Here is an 8,523-nt window from a genome sequence, read left to right on the forward strand (position 1 = left end):
CATGGGCAGTGGTGGAGGGTGTTGGGCCCTTTGGTGTGGTAACTGTGGATCAGAAAACATAAATTCTAGCATCATTGTAACCGCACTACTTAAGTTATAACAAAAATTGAAAGGAAATAGAAGAAAGCAAATAAATTATTTATCAAGAGAAAAATATTGGGACTGGAGAGATAGCACAGTGGGTAGGGTGCTTGCCTTGTATGCAACCGAACCAAGATCAATCCTTCTCACCCAACATGGTCTACAGAGCTTGTCAGGAGTGATCTCATAGTGCAGAACCAAAAGTTATCTGTGAGCACTGCTGACTGTGGCCCCAGTACAAAAAGGAAAAAGAAAAGAAAGAAAAACATCTAGGAAAAATAAAGTGCCATATTTTGATATCTGGTGAAGTTGGTTTTATTTGGTTTAATCAACAAACCATAGTCACAACTTTCTGGAATGAACCAGAATTGAAAGGATGAGAAAGTGGGAAGAAAGCAGAACAAATATTTCTAGACTGTGTCACTGTTGCAGCTCAAGACCTTGGCTAGATTTGACTTTACTGGGGACCAGTCTCTTGTGGAAACATGCCACTTCATGGGAATTCACTCTCCCAGGGATACACTTTCTGCTGGCCTTCGAGTCTGATTTCCTCATGGTTGTACCAAAGTGGGAGAAGTGTGTGCAGTTTCTCTGGGGTGGTGCCAGGCCCCCGTATAATGACCAGAGTTGGGAGTTGAGAAACCTTGGAGAAACAGCTGTGATTATTGGTCACCCCAGGATCCAGGCCCTACTCAGAGTCATCAAGGCCAAGCATGAACTCCGTGTGTCCTTGATTTTTTCCCACCTTATCGCTTTTCTCAGGGGTACAGAATGCTGATGCCACCGAGATATCAGAATAACTGATTTATAACGAAAATGACCCTCTGCTGCGAAAGGTCCAAGAGAGAACAGGAGAATTTATTTGCTGAGTTACTATGCAAATTTCACAATTAAATCTTAACTCGGTTCCTTCGGGAATATCAAGGATTACTGAAGGAAAGGGGCTTTGACACGATTTTCAAAAAGGAAAGAGAGCAAAGAAAGAGCAGTGTGCCCTTCTCTCTCTCTCTCTCTCTCTCTCTCTCTCTCTCTCTCTCTCTCTCTCTCTCCTTCTTTCCTGCCCCCTTCATGTGAGTCTCTCAATGGAAATCACTATGGGAAGAATCAGGTAGGATAGGGAACCAAGACACTGCCATCAGGAGCAACGCAAAGAAACCGTTTCTCTTATTTGTAAAGCTGAATTAATGAATTTTTAAAAATGCTCATCGCTCCAGCATGCTGTCCGGAGGGAAATCGATTCAGAGATGCAGAGCCGCTCATCTATTCTTGATTCCTTCCCATGTGCACGGATCCTCCTTGCCTCCTTCTGCACATTACCCAGACTCTGGTTGTGGAGATGAAACCCCCCTCGCTCCAGCTGCCCCTCCTCTGCCTCCTGCCCCTCCTGCTTCACTCTGCCTTCTCTTCTAGGTAGCTCTAACTCGAGACTACTATTTTGACAGTCAGTCTCTTGGGTCTTTTCTCTGAAAAGGCCAAATCTCCTTGGGCAGCTAAAATCTTTGCCTTTACACAACATCTCACTTTCCTGATTTGCATGCAAACAGGAATGGTCTTAGAGTTCCAGGACCTCCTCCAAGTCACAGGCAATCATCCCTTCCCTAGAAAACCATCGCTGTGGGGAGGTTTCTGATAAACCTTCAGGGTTCAGATGCTGACCCCCGGGAGCCCATCTGGTTATCCTAAGCTCAGCTTCCATATATCCATCTTCTGCTTCTTGAGGGAGGAGAGGCCCCATCTCCATGCTCATGGAGGAAACCGGCTTGCAGGCTGACTGATAACTGAGTGCCAGGATTCACTTGGTTTCATCCCTAAGCAGAAATGAGAGAATGGGTGAAAATTCCCTCCATTCCTAAGAGACCGTTTTTACGTAATTCCTTTCTCAGAGTCCCTTCTCTCACAGCTATAAATTCACCCTATGAGGTCATTTAGAAGTAACCTAAGGGCTGGAAGTTTTTGTGCCTCTAGTTGAGTCTTGTAACTGAAGTTTCAGAGGACAGGAAAGACTATAAACGCAGCAAAAGCAATGGAAAGCTGTGAGCATATTTCTTCTTAATTATCCTGCAGGCCAAGAAAAAAGATGGGCTTTCTTTACACAATCTTATTTTTTTTTCATTTGGTTGCAGTTTGCTCTATGCTGTCTCATAATTTAGCTATTGTGCCTTCCTGTGGGGGAAATTATATATATTTTCCTTGGAATAGAGGGAAGTGTTCGGATCTTAGTAATGTTATTGAAATTGATATTACATTGGCATTGAACTAATGTTGAGGGTCATTGGGTCAACTGAGGAATTGATTATGGTAGCAGTTACAAATTCCTATAGCAAACTTACTCATCCTAGAGAACATGATACGCTATGTCTTTTAACAAATTAAGATTACCCTATTTTTCCAGAATACCTTGGCAAGGAAAAATCATAATTCTACATTAATATCTTACAGACAGATCTACATTAATATCTTACAGCATTGTAATACAGAAATTATATATTTCAAAAGAAAATGGTAGACCTGAGCACTTTGTATAGATGCCTTCTTGTTGCCATGTCTGAAGTCATTATTTTTACAAAGCACTTTATAAAGATCTTATATGTTATTTACCATAATCTTTTAAGGCAGTAGAGGCATACGGGTGAAAAGTGTGTTATTTGGAAGTCAGATGTGGTAGAACACTTTATTAATTAGAAAAGTACTAATTAGCAGGACAAAGTGGAGATTATACCTGCTCTTTACGGAAAGTGGTGGAAAATAAGTACTAAGAAGGCTTTAGAGAAATGCTTGCAGGAAGAGTCCTCAAGCATCTGAGATGATATGTGATGGCCGATATCCTCACCCAGAAGGAAACTCCTAGTGGCATTGGGCTCTAGCCACATGGTTCTTTCATTAACCATCCCTGTAACTTCTTTCCATCCATTCTCATTTTTACCTCTGTTAACTCATCTCAAAGACCAATCCTATATCTTATTTATTCAACAAAGAAGTATTGAATAAATACTATGCATTTGCAAGAGATACAGGAAAAATAATCTGTCTTTAAGGGACTTACATTTCAGTAGAAACAAAATAAGGAGTCTACCTAAGGTGGTAGACATGTTACTGCCAGTGAGTTAAAATAAGGGGTAGGATGGTGAGGGCCAATGTCAGTATAAAATGGTCACAGTTAAATGTGCTCAGAAGGTGACAATGGAGAAAATATCTGAAATAAGTGACAGAACGAGTCATGTATATATTTATGAATGTACCTGGCATGTTGAGGAAACTTGGGGACTTTTGGGGAGTGGGAGCCATAGGAAATGAAAAATGTCAGGAGAGATGTGGGGGGTGTTAAGTTGGTGGGCAGAGTAGAGGGCAGTAGGGTCTCTGAGTGATTCTGGTTCTTTCTGGGAGTCAGATAGGCACAGTGAGGAGTCAGTGGAGGAGCATGGGGAAGTGGCGTGATGTAATTTCTGTAGATGAGCACATAACTCCAGGCTTATCTATGATTCATTGATATACGTGGGTCAGACGACAAAAAGAGGCAAGTTACAGAATGAGGGCTATCTAAGGGGGACAGTGTGGAATCTGCTACCTGGATATCTGAAGATACAGCCACCAGGATATGTTATTGGTGAAAGATTTCAGGAGAACTCTTTTTTTTTTTTAATATGGAACACTTCACGAATTTGCGTGTCATCCTTGCTAATCTTCTCTGTATCGTTCCAATTTTAGTATATGTGCTGCCGAAGCGAGCACTCAGGAGAACTCTTGAGTGTTGGTCTGATACACTTCAGTAACAGAGAGAAGAAGAAGAAGAAGAAGAAGAAGAAGAAGAAGAAGAAGAAGAAGAAGAAGGAGGAGGAGGAGGAGGAGGAGGAGGAGGAGGAGGAGGAGGAGGAGGAGGAGGAGGAGGAGGAGGAGGAGGAGGAGAAGGAGGAGGAGCAGGGCTAGGGCTGAGAGTGGGATGAGCAGTAGCATGGGAACAATTATGAATGTCGTAAAAAGATGTGTGAAACAAACTAAGGGGTGATTATTAGGAATTTAGCATTAAGGACATTCAATTACAAAATTCTCACCGGGGGTATTTTGAATGTTTAAAGACAATTGTCACACCCAGAAGATCATAAGATTTAGCCAGTTCTGCTCTCATACGCTCCTGTACCTAATAAAGGTCTTTATGCCATGCAAAATAGCATGAGAGAAGCTGTAAGGTTTATGAGGAAAATGGGGAAAATGAGAAATAATATTCAGAAACTTTTTCAGACATGCCTCAGAAATAAGGGAGTACAGTTTCACACTGTGAAACGCTCATGGAATACATAATTACTGTGATAATTATGGCACTTTGCCCTGAAAAATCTAGAAGTTTGCTTGTGGAAGTGAGCTCAGGCAGGGTTGCGGTACATGCCTTGCGAGGCAGTAAAAGATGGAGGGAAGTAACAGCACCAGCCTGCAGGAGGCTGTGGCCTAGTGTTCTGGCTTCCTCCCTGCACCGAAATGCCACAGTTAAGGGATCTTTTGCAGTCTTAAAATCTGGAGGGACAAATGTTTGTATCTTTGAGCTGAATATCCTCCAGGCATACATTTATACCCCGTAACTTCATCCCAACCGAAGCTTGATGCAGCATATATCTCTCTTCTTTGATGAATTTCTTTCTGTGTCACCTAGAAACTCTTAGATTTGAAATTGTAGCACTGTTTGAAATCACTAACGCCACTACTATTCTTACCAGAAGCAACCATGTCTGTGGAATTTAAAGATTTTCACAAAAGTCTTTGACTATAGACTTGAATGTCCTTTTTGCATGTCTATCTTAGCGACTAGACCCAGGACACATAAACAGGCTTGGAATGTTAAAAGAGAAGGCGTTGTTTTGTTTGGGATTAGGTTAATAGAAAAGCACCCAGTTGCAAAGGAATAACGCATAGCTTGTGGACTAAAACACAGATTAATCCAGGGTGTCAAGAGGGTTTGAGGGGATCTATGTATGCATCCTGACGTAGTTCCTTCAGCTGGTTGGTGTTTTCTTGTCCTGTGGACAAAATTAGACAACAGCAAGTAAAATCAAAATTTGTATTTTAAATTGTCCCCCAGTAAATTAGTCTATGTGTTTCTCTGGAACAAATATACACAACAGAAACAAGGGTTATGAAGAACTAAGTGTACTAATAGCACGGGGACGATTTTAAATACCAGAAATTTAAGTTGAAATGTGATTAAAGAGAGCTCTGAATCTCTGGCATGGGATTGATGTAGAAGAGGAGCATCTGGAACCGAAAACCAAATGTAGCTTAAGTGGGATTTGAGTTTATGGCAAGGAAGATTAGGGGAAAATCTTCCCCAGACCTCTCTCGGTGGAAGAGTTTCAATAACTCCCAGTCTCTAACCTGCTCTGGGATTGCATCGTAGGCAGCTGAGAAATCTCCCCTTCCAATGAGCTCTCCTATGGCCTTCGGGCCCCAATAGGGCAGAGGAGTAAGAATTGCTTAGTAATTGCTTGCCCTGTGCAGAGCTTTACCTTGACCCTAACCAAGCACATTAGCACGGGCCCAGAGGCCCAGCACCTAAATGAAATGTAGCTCAACTTACAAGGAGCCTGAGTTTCAGCAAATAAGAAGCACATATAAAAATGAAATCTTGGTCCCATATGTCTTTAAACCCATGACGGCTAGTGCTGATATGATACTGCAGGGGAAAATGACTTAGATTTTTGTTGGGTAGATGGATTTTTGGGGTCTCTCTGTGCAATTTTCTTTAACATAGTGGGGTCTTTGTCACTGTAATGAAAACTGCCTTCAGCTGGAAGGTGGGAATAAAGAAGCAAGAGAGAGAAACAATAGCAGCCTGGAAGCGGAATTTTTCCAAATAAATTAAACACTTTTGAGACATGGGAGTTATATTAGAAACACTGATAAAATGTTATCCTTGAAGGTGTGAAGATCCAGGCCCTTCAGATTAATGTAAATAGAAGTATTACCGCTGCAGGCATCAATGGGATCTTTGGGTGAATGAAAAGACAAGTATGAAAAAGAGAGAGCCGCAGAAGGAAGGGTCACACCTAATAAAGAGTGTTTGCAAAATCTTGGAGGAATCTGTGTAGCCTTGAATGATCACACCTCTCAATCTTACTTCTTCACAGGTATGCTGTGACATGAAGCAAAAAGAAAATAACGGGCGTTTTCGCAGTTGCCAGTGTGAAAGGGTTTTCAGTGACTCCTCTGTTCTCTATGTGCGCCCATGCTTGCAGAATTCCGTGGTTTCGCCTCTGCCTGGGACCCCAAATTAGGAGGACCGAGTTCTATTCTTAGTCAACCGTGGCTGTGACCTTCATGGCATCTCCTGCCTATAAATACAAAAACCACTCCCCTCTCGGCCTTATTGGTCAGATTTGATGAGTGGATGCATCCGGAACTATTTTGGAAGTAATAATATGCTGATCGAAGACTAAGTATTTTTAACCAGGGATTTATGGAAGGAGTGAAACGAGTCAAGAAAGAAAGAAGGAAAATTGCTTTCATGCCTGGGCAGCTCCCCTGGGAAATGTCTGTTTTCCTTTTTCTTTTCTTTTTTTTTCCTGCTAGTGGGGAAAACCTGACAACCGGGCAAGTGAAAGGCGGCATTCACATGCTCCAGTGTTTGTCCGTGCAAGGGAGACAGCCCTTTATTAGGCAAGAGATATGCTGAGTTTCAGGTTTACATCACCAGGAGACTTGGAAAAGTTGAAACTCAGCCTAACTAGGACTGCCAATGGCCTCTAATGAAAATTTCCATTTGGAGAGACTAGATGTTGCCTTGGCATGACACCAACCCAGCAGCCTGCTGCAAAATTTTACACCAATTGTATTTCTCCTAATTAAACCCTGTCTGACCTCAGCATTAAGAAACAATTTGTTTCAGGATATAACCAGCACACATAAGCAATTACATTCTGTTTGCCCCATTAGCATTATTTGGCTTCTTTGCTAGCCAGTGCTGCTCCGGCAGTGCAAGCTGCCCTGAGCCAGGGCTATAAAAAGCCTGGAGTGTTCAGAGGCTTCTCCCCCTTACGAAGAACTAAGAATATCGTCGTATTTTAGCCAAGCCAAAGATTCTGGGAACAGTGTGCTTCTGTGTTTATTATAAGGGAGTGTCTATATATATGAATATTTCTGTGAGTTTAAAAAGACTCGACTTATAAAAAAAACCCGAAGAAGCTATAATAATCTTAGTTTATAATAACTTAAGCTTATCTGGTGTGCTATTTTTCCTTTTTTTTTCATTCTGACTTGGTGAATTTGAGAATTTTTTTGTAAGTTGTGTCCTGCAAAGATTTTGGGGGGCATTGGGGACAAGTGTTCTAAAAAAATAAGAGGCATGAGGGGTTGTGGATGTGACTCAGAGGAAGTGCATTTGTCTTGTATATGTGAGACTCTGAGTTCCAGCCCAGGAATAATGCATCACGTGCGCACATGCTCATGCCTGCTTGTGCCTGTGCGCGCGCGCGCGCGCGCACACACACACACACACACACACACACACACCCCTTTTAACTGTTCTTACTTTTTTTTATAAATAAGCAAAGGACAGGAATGAGGCTCAGTGTAGAAGACTTGCTTAGCATGCATGAGCTTCCAGCGTTTCGACATCTTTATCTATTCCATGACTACATAAAGACCTTCATATCTGAACACTCACTCAGTGTCAAGGTCATTTCAGTAGCAGGAGTGCTGGCTGGGGCTTGGGTTTGGTTCATATAGTCATTCCACTTAAACCTAGTGCACGGTTAGGCACTTTTCCCTCCTCTCTGCGTTTCCAATCTTTGTATAACTTGAGTTAGGTACCAGTGGAGGTTGTTGTGTGCAGTGATTGCAGAGACAGGGGTCCCACAGGCTGTTTCCAAAACACCCTGGAAATCTGTGGAGCATTCTCTGTTGTATTTTCATTCTGGAACATTCACTGAAGGCTCTTCTGCTTTTGTCCTCAATTTAGGAGCTGTGTTGGGCAAGCAAAAATGGAGGGAAGACAGGTGTAATGTGTTCATTTCAGGAAGGAGTTAGATGCAATCGGCACCATGTAGCCATTAGAGTAGACATTAAGGGGGGTGATATCCTCAGTTTTGTCTGCATTTTCCCCTCCTGGGAGCTATATCCAGCAGTGCTCCTGGGCTATTCCCAAATTATTGTTTGGAGTTTAGCTTCTGGTAGTGCTCAGGGGATCATGTCGTGTTGGGGATCAAACCTGGTATTCCTGCACACCAAACATCACTCCAACCTACTAAGCCATCTCTTTGGACCAGTTTTATCTAATCTTGAACACTTACCTTGGATAGAAATTTTCCATCGTCTCTTTATTTTCATTTGTCTCCCTGCAGGATGAACAGTAAAGCCATATCCTCCCTTTTAGAACCCAGAGGACTGTGGAAGTAAGCAAGTCTGTGTGCAGAAAAACGGTAAGATTCTCACTATGCAGGTGCCAGGGAGCAGAATGGA

At 42.3% G+C, this 8,523-nt stretch overlaps 1 pseudogene; it reads right to left on the reverse strand.

Annotated features, from left to right (window-relative positions):
• Nucleotides 1–3,716: 3,716 nt before the first annotated feature.
• On the reverse strand, nt 3,717–3,810 carry LOC130034807 (uncharacterized; annotated as a pseudogene).
• Between the last annotated feature and the right edge of the window lie 4,713 nt (nt 3,811–8,523).

This window comes from Sorex fumeus, unplaced genomic scaffold, assembly GCF_029834395.1.
Source record: "Sorex fumeus unplaced genomic scaffold, SorFum_2.1 ptg000061l, whole genome shotgun sequence".
In the NCBI taxonomy this organism is placed as follows: Eukaryota; Metazoa; Chordata; class Mammalia; order Eulipotyphla; family Soricidae; genus Sorex; species Sorex fumeus.